This window comes from Pipra filicauda, unplaced genomic scaffold (genome assembly GCF_003945595.2).
Source record: "Pipra filicauda isolate LSUMZ 115617 unplaced genomic scaffold, ASM394559v2 scaffold578_size274525_pilon, whole genome shotgun sequence".
NCBI lineage: Eukaryota > Metazoa > Chordata > Aves > Passeriformes > Pipridae > Pipra > Pipra filicauda.
The window spans coordinates 50,045-70,995 of record NW_024104729.1 but is presented as its reverse complement, the minus strand read 5'-3'; the positions used below and the strand labels follow the sequence as shown (position 1 = coordinate 70,995).

At 39.4% G+C, this 20,951-nt stretch overlaps 1 protein-coding gene across 1 annotated transcript in view; it reads left to right on the top strand.

Annotated features, from left to right (window-relative positions):
• The window catches only part of LOC113998678 (ribosomal protein S6 kinase alpha-2-like), a gene marked incomplete at its 3' end in the record, with an annotated part of 226,194 nt that overhangs the window by 158,990 nt on the left and 46,253 nt on the right, over window positions 1–20,951 (top strand). The gene's annotated exons all lie outside the window — the stretch shown is intronic.

Here is a 20,951-nt window from a genome sequence, read left to right as displayed (position 1 = left end):
TTTTATAGCTTTGAATACCTATCTGTAAAGATATCTGAAAGATCTGACTAATGTAATAGATTTAGCAAATGAATAAGAGCTGTTTTGTTGAAAAAAAGGTGCATATAATTCACTTGGGCATTCTATACATCTCTGAACTGTTTTGATTTTCTGACTTGCATCTAGCTTTCAATAATAGGTACACAATTTATTTCAATGTAATTATTTCATCTTTGAATTCCCAGAAATTCCTGTAATAATCCGAATTTATATTTAAACTGTCTCTTTCATTTTAGAAGTCAAATTTGGTAGAATTGAATTCAGTTTTCCTGCAGAAGTTTTGCAGGCAGTTTTCTGTCTTCACTTAAAGGTCAGGCATTTCATTCCTTAGTGCCTGTGTTTGAAAGCCAGAGTTTCCAGCCCCTGTGAAACACTTGGGACTTTTCCACGACAGGGTCAGGTGCTTCAGTCTCAGATGGGTGGGAAGCACCTGACCCCTTCAGCTTCAGATGGGTGGGACGTAGGAAGTGGTGATAAGCATTGCAGGCGTGGCCAAGGGCAACAGTGGGTCTGCTGCAGCCTTTGCTGCGACACCTCTAAGTCTGAAAGGTGGTATCTGTAACACGTGGCTACGCTGTAAGACAGTTTATTGGAGAAGCGGTTTGAGGAGAGTGCCTTGAGCTGCTGCCATGCCAGGTGTTCATTGCAAAAAAACCCCAATCACTTACACTGTGCAGCCTTTGACTGTGGGAATGTTTCACACTTAGCTGTTTAGAAACCCTTTAAATGCAAGGCATATCAAGTACCCTGTCTAGTATTGTCTTGTCTCATTGCAAAAAATCCATGCATTTCAGGAAAGTGTTTTGCCATTTGATGTGGCTGTTTTCTTTGTGGTAAGAAATACAGTTTCTGTAGCATAGGGCCTCTTCTGCACGCGTGACTGTGTTGTGTTTGTAGGTGTATGTACCATTCTCAGTTCTACCTTTAATAGAGTTAAGTGCCTTTGAAGCACAAGAGGAGTTATTTAATGAGACTTAATCTCATAATCTGCTTTTACCTGATCCTATCATTGCTTGTTGCTTACAGTATAGTTAAAGAAAAGCTCCCTGGAAATCTTGTTCTGAAGTGTGGAATTGGTGTGAAATCAATCTTTCTTCTTAACAGGAGGCTGGTAGGGAGGGAAGGGGGTGAATTGCAGATCAGAAGCAGAGTGCATCAACATCTGGCTATAGTTTGGGGTTTATTTGTTTGCTTTTCCCAAAGCTGCATGCTTAGAGGTTTTCAGTTTTATTATAATTCTTATTAATTGCATTGTTAATCTCTCCACCGTAAATTAAAGCTCTGGTTCCTCTAAAGCTGTGAACTTCTTTTTGATTTATCCATAGTGCCTGCTAAGCATCTAACTATAGCAATTTTTGTGTGTTATTACTTTTTCTAGTTGCGCTCAAGCCTACAGTGGAACAGAGATTACTCAGCAAATGTCTGTAACAACAGTGGGTTGTAATTGCTTAATTAGGCAAATATATAGTAATTTAGCAAGTGAGATATTTTAGCCGTCCTTGCTTTAATTATGTGCTGTATGTGTTTGAATAGCACATAAAGAACTAGAGGGGGAAAATCCACCACAAATTGGTGAGATTGCTTTGTTAAACTGAGTTTAGATTTTTCGTAGCATACAGCATTAATAAACCAACTGAAGTAGACTATTTCCTTTAGGAATTCAAGCATAAGTCACTGTATGAAAATGTCATTAATTATGCACAGCATTGTTGCACTTTTGTCCCTTTCCTACTTCACAGGGTATTACTTTTCCAAGTGCTTATTTTGGTAGAAATCCTCCTTTTTTTTTTTTTTTTAATGTGGACAAGGAGCACTGCAGATTTGCTGAAATTATATATTGCTATTTCCTCCATGCATGCATAACCTGTGAAATACTTAGAATCTGCTTAAGTAGTGGGTATATTCTTTTCTTCCCAAATATATTCATGGTGTGTGTGGGGGGGACAGGAGGAGGAAGGAGAGAAGTGGCATGATCCATTTTCATCTAGCAACTTTTTGGAATATAGTGAGCTGGATACTCCAAGAAGTTGCTTTGTATGATACAACATAGTATGTAATGAATGTCGAAGACAAGTAGAAATCTTCATGGAAAACTTCCATATTAGGGGCACGTCCATCTATGTAGTGGTCTCTTCTCTGGAATATCCTCTTCTTTCCCCTTCTTGCAATAGAAGACATGAGGCAGAACATGTTGTAGAAGGGAAGGATATTTCTCCTCTTCTGGTGCTGCTCTAATTTTTGCCAAAAATGATACTTATACCTCAGGAAGCCACAAACAAACCTTTCTGCTTCTGAGTTTGCTGCTTGCTGTATGGGAGCACAACTTGGGCAAAGGGGAATTGAGTGTGTCCCTTCAAGATATTTTAGAACGTATGAATGTTTTCTAGCCATAAGATGCATTCAGAGATGGTGGAACTGCACCTGACAACACAGCTGTATTAGGGCTTCTCACATCACAGCAAAGTCCTACTCTCCTACAGTATAGTATTGCTACCTGGACCTAGTGTATAAAACAGATGACACTCTTGTCTTTTTCACTTCTGAAGATAAGAGGGAAGTCACAGCAGAATTGAGATGGAGTCATGTCTCTTCCTCAGCACAACGTCCCACACTTCAGATGTCCTTTAGGGAGATCCAAAGGGCTGGTTTATGCCTGGAGTCTGAGCTCTGAGCGAGAAAGAGGGAATTGAGAACAGCTTTTTGATCTTAAGTTGCCAGAAGGTAACAATACTTTATGCTGCCAGTTTTATGTTCCATAAAATGTACATCCTGTAAAAATTTGTTATAAATTATTTATTGCAGAAATCAGTTATTCCAGTTATATTCTCTTCCCCTTTTGGAGAGTATTCACCTTTCTCTGCCTGACGTTTGCTCATTATTCATGAGCAGCATTAATGAAGCAGGCGCATAATTTGCACAAGAAATATCTGCTTTAGTGTCCTCAGTTAATTCCAGTGAGAGAGAGGCATTGAGGTAGACTGCTGAAAATGAAACCTCCTTTCTCTGCTTCCGAAGGTGTAAATATGTTTCAATATTAAACAGAAGAACCTGATTTTGTCAGCTTGTAGCAGTAAATAGTGGTATCAATCAACCATGAGAAGCAATTAATTTACACAATAATTAGTAATCACTTGCCTTTATATGGAAATTAAAGGCTAACAGCCTTTCTCAGACATCGAATGATCTGAATCTTGATTCCAAAGACAGCTTCCATGTTCCAGCTTCAACCAGGTTAAATTTTCTGTAGCAGGTTTTCTGCCAGACACTTGAGGGCTGAGTGACAGCTCTTTACTAGGAGCAGGGCTGCAGATCTGCATCTTCTCTTTTGCAGTGTTTTCAATCATTCTTTTGTTTATGCTTCAACATTCTGCAGTCTGTTTATTCCTGCCTGACAGCATTTGTTTGTCTGTCTGGCAGGTCACAAGTAGATGACTGGGGTTAGTTCAGTGCATACAGTAGGCCACTTCACTGATACAATTTTAGGATTTTGAAAGGTGTTTCAGTACTTGGAGAATGGGAACTGAACTTTTTCAAATACCAATGCATGCAAGTGAAACAAGCCACATTAAAATCCTGTTTAATGATTCCTGATTGCCAGGAGACTGTGATATTAATATATAGACAGTTATATATTGTTTAAGTGTGTGCAATTTGTTATAGGAAAAAACCCAAGCAAACTAGATGCCTAGTAACAAGGCTTCATCCAACCTGTCCTGGATAAATTCAGGTCATACATTTTTTAGATTGACTTCCAGAGTGATGTCTCTTGGAGTGTTTCCAAAAGATAATCAATATATATGATGTGATAAACAGCCTGTTTTTAGAATGTGCATGACCATTTTCCAGTTTCAGATCAGTCATGACAGGCAGATTATCAGCTCTCAGTGAACTCCTAAGCAAACTAAATAATTTAGCACAATCATGGGGTTGAATTCATATGATCGGGAGCCTGATTAAACACAAAGGGGTTACTCGGGACATTTGGGGGGAAAAAGCAAGAAGTTATCCAATCTCCCCTGTTTCTCGTAGGGACCTTCTCCCTTCCTGCTCCTCTCAGCTGTGCTCTGATGAGTAGGACTGTGGAGTTTGGGCAGGATTTTGCCTAGGGGCAGAAGACAAATATAAACACGGAAGAGTAACAGTCACTAGTTACACTGAATCAAGTGGAATTTTCCATCATTGTTATTGCTTATTGCACATATTGCCAGAATGAACGGCATCTCTGGCCAGGAGCCATGGTCCTCCCTTCTGGTGCTCACGGGGGGCAGAAGATGTCCCTGCCCAAGGATCTTGTCAGGCACCCACAAGACAACAGGCCAAGACAGACAGACAAAATGGCAAACAGAGGAATACAAAGAAACAAGGTGAGGAAATTGAGCAAACTGAAAAGCAAAGTGCTCAGCAGTCAGGAACCCTGATGATGGACAATTTTGATTTTCTTTCCTGGTTTTTTCCTGCAATTTTTTTAATATCACTTAAGTAAGTGTTTAATATGCTCCTTATTTTTTACTAGTGAAATGTTAATCCTGTCAGGAGATCATTCTCTATGTCAGTTCCTCCTAAGTAAATCTTGACACTTTTCCAGAACACAACGCACATGACAGAAAAATGAAAATACTAGTCTGGATGTGGGCAAAACTTGCATACTCGACCTTGAGAGAATGAATAAGAAGATGAAAACCTCAGTAAAAGAAAAGGGCAATCCGGCATGTTTGGGTAATTTTCTCAGGAATGGGTAGGTGGTCAAGGATAGGGAAACAAATGTTTTCACCCTCTGCATCCTACATTTTCTCATCAGTGGCTTACTTGAATATTTCTCAACATGTTAAGGCTTTGTGTGATGCTGTTGAGTCCTGCCAAAGTTGTAGAAGAGCTTGAGGACCTTTCTGTTTTGCAAGTAATGTTCTTTCAGTCTTGACAATTTTTGCAAGTCACCCAGCATTTATGACAGCCTGGAAGGAATGTTGGTAGTAAATATTAAGAACAAATTTTGGGGTATTTGAGGAATTTCCCCTGGGAAGGGTAGCTGTGTGCTGTGGAATGTTTTATACCAACATTTGTGGTTGAAAAATGAGTCCAAGGATTGTAAATGGTGAAGAGACATCATACAGGTCTAAAAAGGAGAGTTCCCTTTCTCTTAATTTGATCTTTGGTGAAAATTGCAGATTCAGATGTTAAAATATTCTTATACAATGGGGAATCTAATAGATTGTCTAATTTCTTTAGAATATTTCTGAAATGTGCAGTACAAATTTTCAAAAGTGAATTTTTGTTTCATTTTAAAAATGATAATGACCGATATGAACGATCTGCAGATATAAGACTGTGGATCTTTTTGTCAGATTCCATTCCAGAAATATCAGTTGCAGTTAGAAATTCTTATTCAATATATTTTTGAGTCTCCATGTATTATTAATAAAAAGATACTTTACAAAGTCCTAAGGGACACTTGACATTGAAGCAATGATAGTGTTAGGAAAGTCATAGCCACCAGTTCTAAAGTCTGATGGAGCGATCTGAAAAAATTAATAGTTTTCTAAAAATGAGAAATAAAACTTGCTCATACCTTTCAGATTCTAACACTGATTGGTACTCAGTGTGTAGGTGTGATTATCAACATAATAAAAGTCCATTTTCTCTGTAAGAAGAAAGTTACTTTGCCCTTGATGATATCGCTGCTAGACATGAGTAATCTTTATTGAATTTGTGAGCAATCGTCTGAAGTAACTGCACATAACTTTTAAAACTCAGTACAAGTTTTTTAATTAGCCTTTTTTTTTTTGGTCTTAAATTCAGTTCCCTGTAGAGAAAGCTAATATGTGATTGGCATTTGTCTGTTATATTTAAATATTACTTTACTGAGAATTTATCGAAATATTTAATTCTGCTAGGATTGAAGACGGATCAGTTTGATACTGATTGACCGGAAGAGAGAAAGCCACAGTATTACAGCATTGTGAACATTATGCAACTATACCTGTAGTAAAATTTAGAAAGCAATATTTTTCAGATGTGTGTTATGCTTTGGTCTCTGCTTGTATATTATTTTCTGCATACTATAGTACTCATAGGAAAAATAAAAAGTTTGATTGATTCTTCAGGAGCTCTACTGCATGCAAACCAGTGCTGAGCCAGATTCCTTCCTATAACAAGGTTGCTTAGCTTTCCCCTTTTCTGAGAGGGTTCTGAACCACACATGGAGTGTGACTGAGACTTATAGATTTTCACTGAAGAACGTACCATAGGTGTGCTTGGTGCTGGCCCTGGGAAAGCAATTGTAGGTGCTTCTGAAAATGGCAGCATTCCCACAGCTCTGTTTATTGATAGCTTAATTATCTGGAACTGGAGTCAGATAATTCCCTAGGCTGAGGGAGAAGGAGAACGACAGCACTTTTTCAAGGTAAACTGTAACAGGAGGGGAGATTTGGTTGCTGATATGGAAAGTGCTGTAGTACAAAAGAAACAGCCCCTGCTAAACTAGGCTGGACCACAAGCTCTCCCCTGCACAGAGTGCTGTTAGCTATAAGAGGCTGCTTGTGCCTGGTTGACTTACTTGAAGGGGAAAATTAAACAAGAATAAACAAAACCCAAAACAAAATAAGAGAGGTGAAAGAAGTGTGTTTAAAATTGGTTCATTGAGTTTCAAGGCTTGGTGAGCTCTGAATTATTTTTTGCATAAACCCTTTTCTCAAAGCACCTCCACATCTGTGAATTTCTTTGGTATTTCTCTCCCTGACTGGAGGCCTGTAGCACAGAGCCCACGTGACAGTAAGTGGCATTGTTACTAAAGCTGAGCAACAGTATGTTAAAATATCAACTGAATAACTGTGGTCATTGGATTTTGTGGTGAACATAAGCAACAGAACATCCATTTGCCATCTTCTCAGTCTTCAGGATTGTTTGGAAAACACTGGGATGTGAAATGAAGGAATGTGTTCATCTGGTTTCTGTAGTCCTTAAAAGTCAGGGATGGTGCAGGTTAATGTCCCGCTGAGGAACCAGAAGAAGATGATGGTGGTGATCAGAGAGATAGAGATTTTTACCCCTGAAGAGAGTGTTGCCATGGTCTGACTAAAACTGGATTGAACTAATTGATTGACTTCAGTTCAGGCCTTAATTCTATGACAGTGCCGAGCTTTTCTTATTGTGGTGAGCCTCTGCTATAAGCTGGACCATGAAGGATCTGCCTCTTGAGGCTGGGCTGGAGGGGATGAGGATGGGAGGGCTGCGTGTGTCCAGCACAGCCTGGGGCTCTTGCAGCAGAGGAAGCCCCTGCTCATCTTCCACTCATCCCAGTTTGCCCTGGCAATGGGGAGGAGCTCAGGTGTTATATCCAGCAACACAGGTTGGTTTGGTTCAGGTTGCTGTCAAAATGCAAGTCCTCACCTTTTTTACTCTGGGCCTAATGTGAGGCATTGCATAACTTTAATTTTGTTCTTTTTGCAGTGCTCAGCCAGTGGCACTTCAGTCTGGGCGAGAGGATGTCCTTAGCTGCCTTTACACATGGGTTTTAGGGCACTGGTTTATGTAACCCACTTAATGGGTTTTTTCCTTATATTGTTGCCAGATGTCACCCCTTGTACATATTTGCCCTTTACAGCTCACTTAGCTTTCCTTGATCAGGGCTCTACCTCTCTGCTGTGCTAGCAAAGCTTGCGTCTACCCCACAGAGGGCAAAGAGCTCAGAAAGGAATGGTCTGCTTGATTGAAGAAGAGAGCACGTCATGGTCCCACCATTCCCAGCAGTCATTCCACAGCTATGACCAGTTCGTTCAGCTGGAAACAAGGAGGTTCCAAATCTGCTCCACACTCTCATGTTCAGACTTGGGCAGAAGGGAGAGAGACTGTACTTTCTGCAGTGGCTATTGACCCACATCAGTTCTGTGGGAAAACCCCTGTGTACAAGTTTGAATGCAATGAGTCTTGAAAAAAATGTGTCACATTGTAGTCAGTGCATTTCATTTATTTTAAATAGGTGCATTGTCACATCCAAGCTCCTGTCACAAAATTTTCCAAGAATTTGAAATGTACAGAGAGCTTTAAGATTTCCTTTTTTGAAGTCCATACAAGGTGCCTGTCTGCCTGACTGTAGGGCTGGCTTCAACTGGTAGGTGGCTGCATATAGGGTTGTACTCATTTTCCGAGGACAAGTGTTCAGTTCAGTCAATCCAGATGACTCCATGAGACCTCAGGTGTCTCCAGCAGCATTGACCAGTCTGGTCCCTGGCAGGGTAAATTATTTGTTCTAGTCTTATTTTTTCTAGTCTGGGAATGAATTTGTCTGTCCTGTGCTGTTCTCCATATACAGAGAGATGCTCTGAAATTATGTCATTTGAGATAGCAACAGGCCTGGTAAATTATGTGTCAACCTTACCTGTGTCTCCTCATGTTTGCTGCTATGATACGAAATTGAAATTACAGCTACCTAGCCAACATGATTTTCCATTCAGGCATTTTTTATCTAACTGGGGAAGTTTTTTTAAGTCACCAAGTCCTAAAGTATTTAACAGTTTTCAAAAGTTACTTTAATTTTACAAACACTTTGTTATTGTTTACCTTGGCCGAATGCCAGGTATTCACTGGGCCTGCGCCCAACCTCCTTCTTGAGGGAAAGGGGAAGAGAAAAGGGGAAGAAGAAGGGAAAAACTACAAAAACTGAAACTGCCAAGAAAAATGGCTTTATATGTACACAGAGAGAAAAAAAATTATAAAACTATACACACAGAGAAGAACTAACAACAGAGCACTTCCCCACAACGAACACTCTTCTCCCCTGAAGAAGCAGCCCGTCCACCACCGTGCAGCTACCTGGAAGAGAAAAAGCCCTTACTTCCTTCCCGTCTTTTATGTCTGAGCTGACGTAACATAGTATGGAATATCTTATTGGTAAAATATACATCAGGTGATCTATCCTAGTTCTGTTTCCCTCTCAGAGAGGGTAACAAACCCATTACAATCTCCACCCCTTAATCCATACTATTTTATGTCACACTCATATCCTTTATTCGCCTGTATCCTGCGCTTATACAGGTCTTGTCTTGTACAGTTATCTCATCATTGGGCACCAGCATCGGCTTAGTTTGAGTCTTCCTCAGAATTTTTCCTTGAAAACTATATAATGCTTTTTGTATATAATTTTTCAATTTTTGTCTTAGGTTGTCCTAATTTTTTAAACTTACTTTCGAAGTAACATGAAAATGAATTTAAAAACATGAGGGGAAAATGAGTTTTTACAGCATCTTTTCAAAATTGATTATGAAGCCCAAGCTCAAAAACTGTTCTCAAAACATGCTTGGTTAAAAAAAATCTCTCTCTCTCTATATATATATATAAAGTAACCTTGTAGCAGAATACAAGATAGTTCAATAAAGTTTCTATCTCATTTTTAATTAAATACAATATTCTTTCCCATGAGAAGATTCTTCAAATTAAAGATTAAACAGGAGTTCAGGAAGTTTTAGAAGCCTAGTAGATGTTAAAAAGTGTTCTTACATTACAGTTGGTGGAGCTCTTCAAGAAAGCATGTCTGTTGCAGGAATAGTCACTAAATGAAGACCCAAACTAAGCCAATGCTGGTGCTCAACGATGAGGCAACCGTAGAAGACAAGACCTGTATAAGCAGGGGATATAGGCGACTATAGGATATGAGTGTGACATAAAATAGTATGGAATAAGGGGTGGAGATTGTAATGGGTTTGTTACCCTCTCTGAGAGGGAAACGGAACTAGGATAGATCACCTGACGTATATTTTACCAATAAGATATTCCATACTATGTTACATCAACTCAGAAATAAAAGACGGGAAGGGACATCTTTATTTTAGCATTATCTAAGTAACTGGGATAACTGGATGCCTCAGTCTCCAATATTAAACACATGTATGCTACTGTACATGCAGGTAGTCCCAGAAGTTCATGAAGAGGTGATTATCAGTAAGAGCATAAGCTGCTACTGTCTAAATGTTCTGGTTTTTCTTTCACTCATGCTAAGTACTCTCTTATTCTACAACTGGTTAATCATTAGAAGTATGACACAATTTACATTTGGTGGCATTGCAAGCAGTGATTTCACTGTTTATTTCCTGAAATACCATAGTTGATGTTTTTGGAACTAGAGAAACCTATTTCACTACGGGTTCTATAGTTGTAAGATTAAAATACTCTTTATATGCAAATACTGCCTCCCTCAAAGGATTACCGTATTTGATGGTTCTGTCCCTTGGATTTGTGGAGATGGCTATTTTCAGACTGTCTGCAGGTAATGACTGTTCTCTGACTTGTTAATCTCTTCTCTTCTGATTATCTGAGCAGATGTTGCTTAACCCACAAAATGGCTAGGACCAGTAAGACCAATAAAGAATGCAAGTCAGGGGAAAAGTTTTAATGAAAATGTGGGGCAGAGACAGTTAGCTGGAGAGAGGAAGGCATAATGAAGACAGTGAAGGTAAAGAGAAATTTTTAGCTTGTATTTTTCATGTGAAAAATGTTCTGGAATGGCAGACTTTGGGTTTGGGTGAGTATTGGAGGTATTTTCTGGACACAGAAAGGATTGTCCACTTGTATGGTGGTCTGAGGCATGCATGCTTCTCCATGCTTCTTCTGTGACTTGTGCAAATGATGAATTCCCAAAGGATGGGTACCTGCAGCTTTCTTGGCTCTCTCAGATGTTCTTGAGACCTCTGAAAAAAAACAATTTGAGGTTCTTCTAGAGAGATGTGTTGGGCACACAGTTGCATCAGCAGAAATGGGACTGGGGATCAGGCAGTGGAGTCCTCTAACAGTTCCTCTAATTACTTGCTGTTTGATCTTTTGGGAACCAGAATATCCTATAAGTGCAAGGTAGGTAACTTCCTGCCAACACACACTGGAGACTTATCACACCTAGTGAGCATATGCTGAATCTAATGGGACTGACCTCTCATGGTGGCATTTCAAGCTCTGCCTGCAGGGGCAGGATCAAGGTTACATGAAGAGGAGCTGTATAGAAATGTCCCAGGCCATGCTGTGCAAAGCTGGTCTGAGCACTGCATTGCCAGCTCTGATGACAGGGGTAATCGAATCCGAGAGCTGTGTACCTAACATTTCCATACAGTTCTGTAAACGTTACCATGCTCTAAACAGCACGGTGTTCTGAGATGGGCCATTTCATTTCCATTAACCTAAAAACAGCTTTTAGTGTACTTTGTACTTTTGAACCTGAAGTAAAGCATAAATACCCTCTGTTACAAGCTCTGGAGATTTAGAAACATGAATAGTACAGACCACTGAATTAAAATTTAGCAATTACATCACTGTTGCCTTATGATAGGGCTGGGGAATCAGGAAATTTGGGCTTTTTTTCTGGTCCTGTCAAGTTCACTGTGTGACCATAGGCAAGCTGCTTAACCTCACAGCATCTGAGGTTAATACTTACCCAACTTGCAGGGCTTTCTGAGGCTAGATTAATGTTTCTGTTGTTACTTGCAGTGGATGATGTTCATAGTGCATATCCTGTTGATAATAACAATAAAGAAAAGTGAAATGTAAATTACTTTTTTATTTTTTATAGATAAAAAATGTAGAAGTCACAGCCTGTGTGTTTTAACATTTTGAAGAATGCTGCATAGTATTTGATAGAAATAATTACAGATAAGCAAGTAAATTTATGTAACAATTAATTGTTTGTTTGTTTTAGACATGTGATTAATCCTAGATTTTTTATGACCCAGATTAGGTCAGCATTGCAATCACTTTAGCAATGCAGGAATACAGAAACTTTCCAATGGAAAATTATAGCATTGGATTCCCTGAGGAAAGAAACATACGAAGTAGCCCTTTCTATGGCAGTCAAAAGGAAACCATTAACTTTTCATTGCTTTATAGATGCAGCTACAAATTGCAAAACTCATCTTCTTTCAGAATGAGTGGTTTTGGGACCCTTGGCATTAGCGGTCAGTGGAGTAAATTCTGTATTTGGACTGTTGAAATGTCTTTCAGTGTCACTGGAAACTTTGAAGGGAATTTAATTTCCCTTTCACAGAGAGAGAAAGCAAAATGAAGGGACATTGCAGAACTAATGCAATGCTGGGCTGTTCCTCAGGCAATTACCTTATGCATTTATAACCAAAGGTTTTTATTTTCACCTTCTGTAGTTAAGTAGGGGTTTTCTTGGGAAATCATTTTACACTGGTTTACTGAAGGTTCTTAGTCTTTTATAAACCAGGTGAACCATGCAGCTTCTCATTTGGGTTTCAGTTGAATTAGTTTTGAATTACTGGATTTTATAAGGCTCTATATTAATGAAATATTTTTGTACAGATTGCAGTGTCTGCTGGCATCCTGTGCTAGGAGCTTTCAAAGCTGGATGAAAACCTAGATTTTCTTAGTCATTTTCTATATAAACATTTGGGATTTGATAGAATCAGCTGCGTTGGAAGGGACCTCTGAGATCATCAAGTCCAACCCTTGATCCACTACCGCTGTGGTTACTAGACCAAGGCACTAAGTGCCACATCCAGTCTCATCTTAAAAACCTCCAGGGATGGAGAATCCACCACTTCCCCGGGCAGCCCATTCCAATGCCCGATTACCCCCTCTGTGAAGAATTTCTTCCTAATATCTAACCTAAACCTCTGCTGGCTCAGCTTAAGACCATGCCCTCTTGTTTTACTGATAGTCGGCTGGGAGAAGAGACCAACCCCCACCTGGCTAAAACTTCCTTTCAGGGAGTTGTAGAGAGTGATGAGGTCTCCCCTGAGCCTCCTCTTCTCCAGGCTGAACAACCCCAGTTCCCTCAGCCTCTCCTCATAGGACTTGTGTTCGAGTTCCTTCACCAGCCTCGCTGCTCTTCTCTGGACCTGCTCCAGCACCTCAATATCCTTCCTGAACTGAGGGGCCCAGAACTGGACACAGTACTCGAGGTGTGGCCTCACCAGCACTGAGTATAGGGGAACAATCACTTCCCTGGAAGTGATTATAGTCTGGAACTGAGCTCTTTCACACTGAAGAGTGCTAAAATATAAATTGATACAGTATTGGAGCTCGTCTGGCTGGGACGCTGTATCAGAAACACTGAGAATTTTCCCCTGCAGATGTTCACATCAGGGGTACATGGTCCAGGTGCCACCTTCTGAATACCAGAAGAGTCAGTGGCATTTATCTTTTTTCAGAGAAGACTTGCATTCTGAAGGAAGATAAGCTGGTGAAATCCTGCTGATTTTCCTTCTTCTTCCTTTTATAATAAGATGAAATAACACCTCATTATATGTTATACTATTATTTATATTGAGGTGAAATAACCTGGTTGTTGTCTAGACTGATGCGGTTAAGCAGCAAGTAAATAAAGGCCTAAGTCTTCAAACTTTTATGCCTTCATCAGTATAGTGGAGTCCAGTATAGTGGAGTCATACTGTTTGAAATCCACAATCAGGATCTAATAATTTATTCTTTTATCAAATAATTCTTAAAGACCATGTGATGAATCTTCTCTTCGTCCTTGACTTTTCTTCATGCAGTAATGGTATTTATGTGTTTTGATGCTGCTCTAAAGTCTGTAGTAAGTTCTTTGATAGTCTAGCCAGTATTTTGTTAACAGGATGTTTCCATCTTCTTTTACTGCTTGAAACTTGCTAACAACAAATTTAGAAACTCTCAGTGTTTATAAAGGAGATGACAGTGTTAGTTGATTAAAAGGGACATAATTTGTTGCTCCACTTACCTTATTTTGTTGATTAGCTGCAACAGATATTGATGCCCAATTCACTCTTTATATGAGTAAATTTGGCATATATGCATGACAGTTCTTCCTCTTGTACCACCATTAGCAGGCTCTAACTAACTGGCATTCTGCCATCAGGGGAAACAAGAGTTGTTTTCCCTCAGTGTACATCTTGTGTTCACCATCTGTATCCTCTGTTTTTAGGGTCCGATCCTGCAAAACTGAGAGCAATTTCTTCTCAAACATCTACATATGTTGCTAGTAATGGAGCTAAAAGCATAAATCAGAACTATGCCTATTAATAAAGGGAGGGGTTTTTAAGATCTGGGCCCTATACTTGTAGGGAGGATTATGACTATCTGTTATAAATCTTGTAATGATCACCATTTATTAATAGTATTCATTGTCTTTACAGCCATGTGTACATACTGTGGGCCCTTTAAAAACACAACAGAAGAATGCAATACCAGATAGAATAAAACGAAAGAAGAGCAGTTGAAGGGTAGTAGGATAAAAGGTGGTTACACATTAAGTGGCATCTATTCTGGCATTTCTCTGTCCTTTCCAGGGAAGGATTCTCCAGATATCTAACCTGAATTTTTGATACTGTGATTAAGTTTATTGCTTCTGACTTTATCCATAATATAATTTAGATTTGGTGCGTGTCTCCAGTCTTGCATAGTTGGAGAAATAATGCAGGTAGACATTATAACAGGCTTGATTTGGGGCTTGCAGTTTTCATGCACAGATTAGGAGGTGGGGAACAGCCCCTGTTTAGACCAGTAGGGTTTTCCTCAAATCCCAGAGCGGGCTGGGAAGGGGTTGTGAGACCAAGTCTGAGAGCTCCTCTGGTATATGTCTGCAGTGTTCATATGGGTTACAAACCTGTTCATTGCCTTTGCCCAGAATTTCTATGGTAATTATAATAGCCAAGGTGTTACCCTGCAGTGTTGAACGGTTGTGTGGCTGCGACGGGCTGGGAGTTTGTCAGCTTCATTTAGGATGACTCTTTGCCACCCAAATCCTTCCATCGTCTCTTTGAGGCTGCACTGCTAGAATGTGCCCCGTGTGTTTTGCCTGTGTCTCTTCCAGAGCTGGCCACAATTACAACACAGCCCTGCTCCTTTCATTATTGCCATTTCTCCAGGGTGTTATACGCTGTGGGAACAGCCACCTTACTTGATGTGGCCTACTTTCAAGTCAGGATTTAAAAGACTGGTTACAACTTCCCAACAGCAGAGCAGCCGGAAGCCTTTTTGAGGCAATGCCTCTCCGAGGTGGAGGAGCTGATGATGGATTGAGGAGTGGCAGCTCTGCTGATCTCCCCATCATGGCCTTCATAATGCTGATGAGGACCCCAGGAATGTGCAGCTGCATCCCACCCTGGCTCCTGCCCAGCCCAGCCCTGGTGCTCCTCTCAGCACTCTCCCAGACTCAGCTTGCCACTCAAATATTTGTGATGGGATGACTGGAAGGCAAGGCAGGTGGTTTTCAGGTAGGATGGGGAGTAACTTGATTTGCTTGTTTTTTGGTGAAGAAAATACTGCAAGGGATTACGTGCCTTTTATTGGTGACTTCTGAGGGAGAGAGATTCAGTAACTTGCTTGGCTGATAGGCACTGCTAATATGTGATCAACTTCTTAGGTCTTTGGATAAACTTCTGTAAAAAAATTTTTTTTTCTTCTGATTTTGCTCCAGATAAAACCCAGCATATACATGTAAACATTTTTTCCTTGTTAATAATTGGAAATAATGTTGTGCATTTCCTATAATAGTTATCATATTTGGTATATGTCACACTGGGCTAACTTGCAGCCTTGGCACAAAAGATTAGTTCTATTTTCAGTACCCTTAACTGCAAGAAAAATGGCTTAGATTGTTGTTCTGCTCTCTGTACTTTGAGGAATCTTAGTTATAATTGCACCTAATCAACCTTCGGTGCCCTTAAAACATACAATTACAGCTTGTTGGCATAGAAGTAGTTACAGAAATGAAAGCTGATGTGGATTTTTTGCTTCTCTTTACTCTTACCTCCAAATGAAGGCTATTTACACAGCAGTGTTATATGTCACCCAGCTTTACTCACTATTCTATATAACTGGAAGTTAAGATATAGCTCCTGTGCAGAGATGTAGTTCTTATGTTACTTCACTTTTCAGGTGGATCCAGTAACATAGTTTAATGCAAACTCATGGAAGATATCCATGTTAATCTTCACAAACATAAGGAGTCCTATGAAGACAAAGAATTTTGATATTGCCCTATACAAAAAGCTTTGGTTATAACTTCTGGAGAAAATTCAAGGGTAGCAGATGTCAATTTACTCAGCCTTTGTGGGTAAAGAAACATTTTGAACATTGAAAACAAATCAGAAAAAACAGTCCAAAAATAATGTTTTTGAGAAAACTGAGCTTTTAACAAAGCAAACGGGAACTTTGGCATAGCAGAACCCTGCTCTATGTAGTTAGCAATGAAAAAGAACAGTTTTAAATGTAAATAAATTTAAGAATACAAAAAAAGCAAAATTTGTGGCAAATTCATAATCAGCTTTTCATTGTGTTTTACATTAAAGATTTTTTTCCTTGCAGTATTGGCTTAAATTACAGAAACTTTACCTCCCGTGGTGTCTTGGAAACACTGGCATTGCTCATTGTTTATGACAGGGCAAATGGGGAAACAAATGAGTGCTGGACTTGTGCATTTGATTGAACACTTCTTTAAAGTAACACTTTAAAAAAAACTGTGGTTTCAGCTTTCCTCTTTGGCTTTCACTGGTCATCTTCTGGTTGTTGTGTTGTCTATTTTTCGATTGTCCATAATATTAATTTTAACTTTTTGTTGTTACTGATTGATTGAATTACTTCACTTACTATTCAGTTGTCTTTATGCTATTATTTATGAAATATCACTGTAGTTACAAGTGAGGCAGATATGATTGGTTGGCTAGGGTTATAAAGTAAGACCCTCTATAAAGACTATAATCTACTGTGGGCATAATGGCCTAGGACACCCTGAGAAGCACAATAAATGCCTTATCTGTAAAGGAACAGGAGTAGCTGTTGCTTGGTATCTGTGTTTCATACGCGATTGCTGAATTCAAATGAGTTTCCAATTTTTTATGTGGCAAAAAAATTATTGGTGATTATAATGTTGCATCAGATTCTTCTTCAGAATTTTGTCTTCCAGCTGCATTAAGGATTTCATTAGCTTTGCAGTCCAATGGAGCCAGCTGGTGGTTTTGACTATCAGTGTGATAGCGTCCACCATACAGGGCATCAAAAAGCATTTTTCTTTTATTAGCTTGATATTAAAAATATTTGATTATGCATGGGTGGAATTTGGCATTGTATTCTGCTGTTCATTTTTATTTGTTCAGGTTACTAACTGAAGCTATATCTGAAATGAATGTTAAAGTAGAATAGGAAGAACTCATTTAATCTGTGTCCATTCACTTTTCTCTTGATGGGAGGTTAGTCTCTTCTAGGAGCTCCAGACAGCTTTGTGGCTGCTCTGAGTGTAGGAACAATCTCACACAGTTTACTGTATAGTAACCTTTAACTACTCCAGCTCATTGGGAATAACCTTATGAGAGAGGTTGGGATGTTGCACTATAAAGATCTGTGCTCTGGTCTTTTTGTAAGTACAGTTCTGTAATCACTTATGTCCATTCAGTAAGAAAGTAGATACAAGTTCGTCTTCTCTCTTCACCTTGTCCATTTACAGTGTCCAGCAAACTGTTTTTCAGTAAAGCCATTTGGATCATCTTTTATTTAAAAAAAAAACCACAACACAACCTCTACCTGTTAAGATGCCATGTGGATTTGTTATAATCATTTTCAGCCAGAACAGGAAAATGTTGAAATAGCCACAGGTCAATGAAAATTACTGGCAGGAACTTTGTAATCTCAGTTTGACCTTTTACCTTTTTGTGTATATGTTAAAAAAATATTTGTAGAATGGAGGCTAGAGCAGTGAATTTGCTCTAAAACTGCTATACTCAATACTTAAAAATCTTGGAGGCTTCTGCGCAGAAATGGATTAAACAAAAATAATTCCTTTCAACTGACTTCCTTGATCATCATGTACCGTTATTTTCAATAGAGTTTTTGTGAATAAGGTGGTTGAAGATGAGAACCAAGAGCACTTGATGTAAATCTCCCTTTACATAGTTGAGGCACAGTAAAAAGGCTGCAGGGCCATATCTTGCAGTCTGCAGGAATGTGGTGGTGAGCGCTGCAGTTGGGCTCAGTTTTAAGTTGTCTTGGAAGTTTCTTGTAAGGTGATCTAAGGGCCAAATACTTCCAGGATTGTGCTAACGAGTGAAATGTATTTTGAATTAAGAGGCTGAAGAAACTGGTGTTGTCTCATACTTGTTAAAGCTTCCCCCAGTGTGAAAGTTTAGCAAGCTGTCTGACACAGCGCGTTGTGGTTTTGCTCTTCCAGTTTCACATCCAAGAGCCCTGATTTCCCTGATTTGTAGTAGCAGATCGTGGCAGTAGCCAGGCAGGGTAAGAATGTCCCTGCAGAAGATTGTTGCAATAGTTGGTACAGGTATACATCAGGCCAGAAAACCAAAACTGAGGGAGCACCTCACATTGTCTGTTGGAGACTTTAGAAAATCCATAGTGAAAAAAGGTAGGTCAGTCAAGGGCTGGCCTGCAAATATCCAGTATAATGCAGTGTATATCTTTTGAAATGCATGTATGCTTCATCTGATGCTAAAGGAATCATTGAGGTATGAGGGAAGGGAGAACTAATCTGTATCTGAGATAATCAGCATAGACTTTACAGTCAGCAGAAAGGGGGAGACTTACTAAGTCCTGTTTTAGAGGCCTGCTGTTGTCTGAAACAAAGCAAAGCCTAAAAGCAACCATTTTTCTGTCAGCTGGACACAAGTTTAGACAGATACCTCAGAGAGAGACATATGTTTGGATGAATCCTACTCTGTAAATCCTTCTGGACTTCAGTAGACTGTGGATCAGCTTTGGCTGAACTTCTGATTTTCGCTGCTGTGAAGATGTAATAAGCTCATCAAGATCCCAGTCAGCTGAGAACAAACTAACTTACCCCACATGCACTTTTATTATACAAAAACACATTATCCATTGTAAATCTCTGCAAAAGGGATTGGTACAGTAGTTTGATGTCATTGAAATAAAGGAGTCTTCAAACAATGTTGCAAAGGAGTTTCTTTGCATCCAGATGGATTTTCTGTGTTTTGTTTATTCTCATTCTTAAAAGTTACATATTTTCAGTCAGTGTGTATAAATAATATATGCTTCTGTTTAGTACAGTGATTGTAAACAATTATTCCCTTCATAGAAAAGAGGATGTATGATAATGAGTTAGCAGCTTGTTCCTTGGAGATTGGCTGTGTGAATCTTTGAGGGACATGAACCAGAGGCTTCTTAGTAGTTTACAAAACCACAAAATGTAATGGGCCTTTTCCTGGGCCAGATTTCCAGTAGACTGCTGTAAATCTGTTTTAAACAGGTACTAGTGTGTGGTAACAGTCCTTAGGCACTGAAATATGTACATCTGCAAATGACCTAAGTCATAGCAATGGATGTAATAAAAGTGTACAGCTGAAGAGATAAGTATGCAGTTTTAGTATCCCTTGTTAAATATTTGTCCATGAAACTGGAGCCCAGCATGGGATTGTCAGGTACTTTGTGTAACTTTTTTTTATTTTATCTGTGTGTTTTTGTATAACTTTAAAAATTGAAGCTGGAGCCTACAAAAATAAGCAGAGCTTGGATTTACAACATTCATATGTGTTTTGGTAGCCCAGCTGAGTTACTGCAGAAGGCTGGATGCCCAAGGCTATTAACCATTTATGCAGCAAAGCCTGGTCCCCATTGTGCTCTCACCCTTTCTTTTGGGAGCAGTTCTAAGTGTGCCAGGGCTGCTTACCAGCTTTCCCATCAGATCACTCCAGTACATACATGCATGCCTGCACTCTTTCCTCATCCCAGGAAGATAGTTAGGTATTTAAATCAGATTAAGCCGCTGTGTAAAAGGGACAAAAGTTACATTTCAAGTTGTTTAATATTGCAGTTCTTCTCTCAGTTTGCTTCTCTGTTGGCATAGGCACAAGACCAGTTGCCCTTGTCTGGTGCTCTTTTTGATACTCCTTTTCTCTCTGCCCTCCACCTCTTATTCCTCTGTCCACGTTGTTGCTAAATCTTGTCATATCATCTCTGTAGAATTTCGCTTTTGCCATCTTTTCTCTGCCTCATTCAGCTGCATCAGCCTCTCCTTCAATGCCTTCACTGATGCTCTGTGCTGTGAACAGTAGCATTTAAACTAATTTGTATTTGCCTTGATTCCATAATGACCTCACATTAGTCCCTTTCCCTATTAATACTCTGCCTGTAAAATGCCACTGAGATAATGAACCTCATTACAACACGTTTTTCCCTGAAATAATAGCAGCAAGACTCCAGTTTGTGAAGTACAAGCTGGTTGAACCCTTAGCTGATGCTTGATTTAATTAATGGGAGGACACAAAATGTGCAAGCAGGCCAGTATTCCTCTCACAGGCAAAATGATAATTACCAAACCCTACGAGTGATTTGTAAACAGCAGATGGGTATTTTTCCTAAACTGACTAATCTGGTAATGTGATTATCTCTTATTACAGCCTTTTGTCCACTCTGCCTCACATTTTGAGATGAAACCTGATATTTTTCCTTTAATATGCATATTAAAGGTGGTACAGTTCTTTTAAATCACCATGCAAATGCCCCAGGGCTTTGTATTTTCTACTTACTGTGCTGTGGTGCTGTTTTATTTGGATCAAGAAATGGTGAGGAAATGGTTGCAAATATGTTTTGCTTAAGCAGTTTATCTTCTTAGTGCAGCTGGAGTTTTTATTTCACACTCGAACTAGTAAAACATCAGAAACCTTTTTTTCTAGTTTGTGAAGCAGCTGAGTACAGCAATAAGGAAACTGGAGTAATTTAGTAAGTATTTATAATTCTTTAATAGTATCCTGAACAGATAGTCCTTCCTCCTTTTTGGAGCCTAATATCATAGTATCTGAGCATTTCATAGTCTTTTCAGTGCTCTTATACTCCACTAACTCCATGAAAAAGGAAGATGACTTTACCTGCATTTTAAAGATGGAAAGCTGGGACACAGGGAGGTGGGGCCTACCTGTATCCTGTCATGGAAATGCATGAATGATGGGTTGCCATCACATTAGGACTGTCAC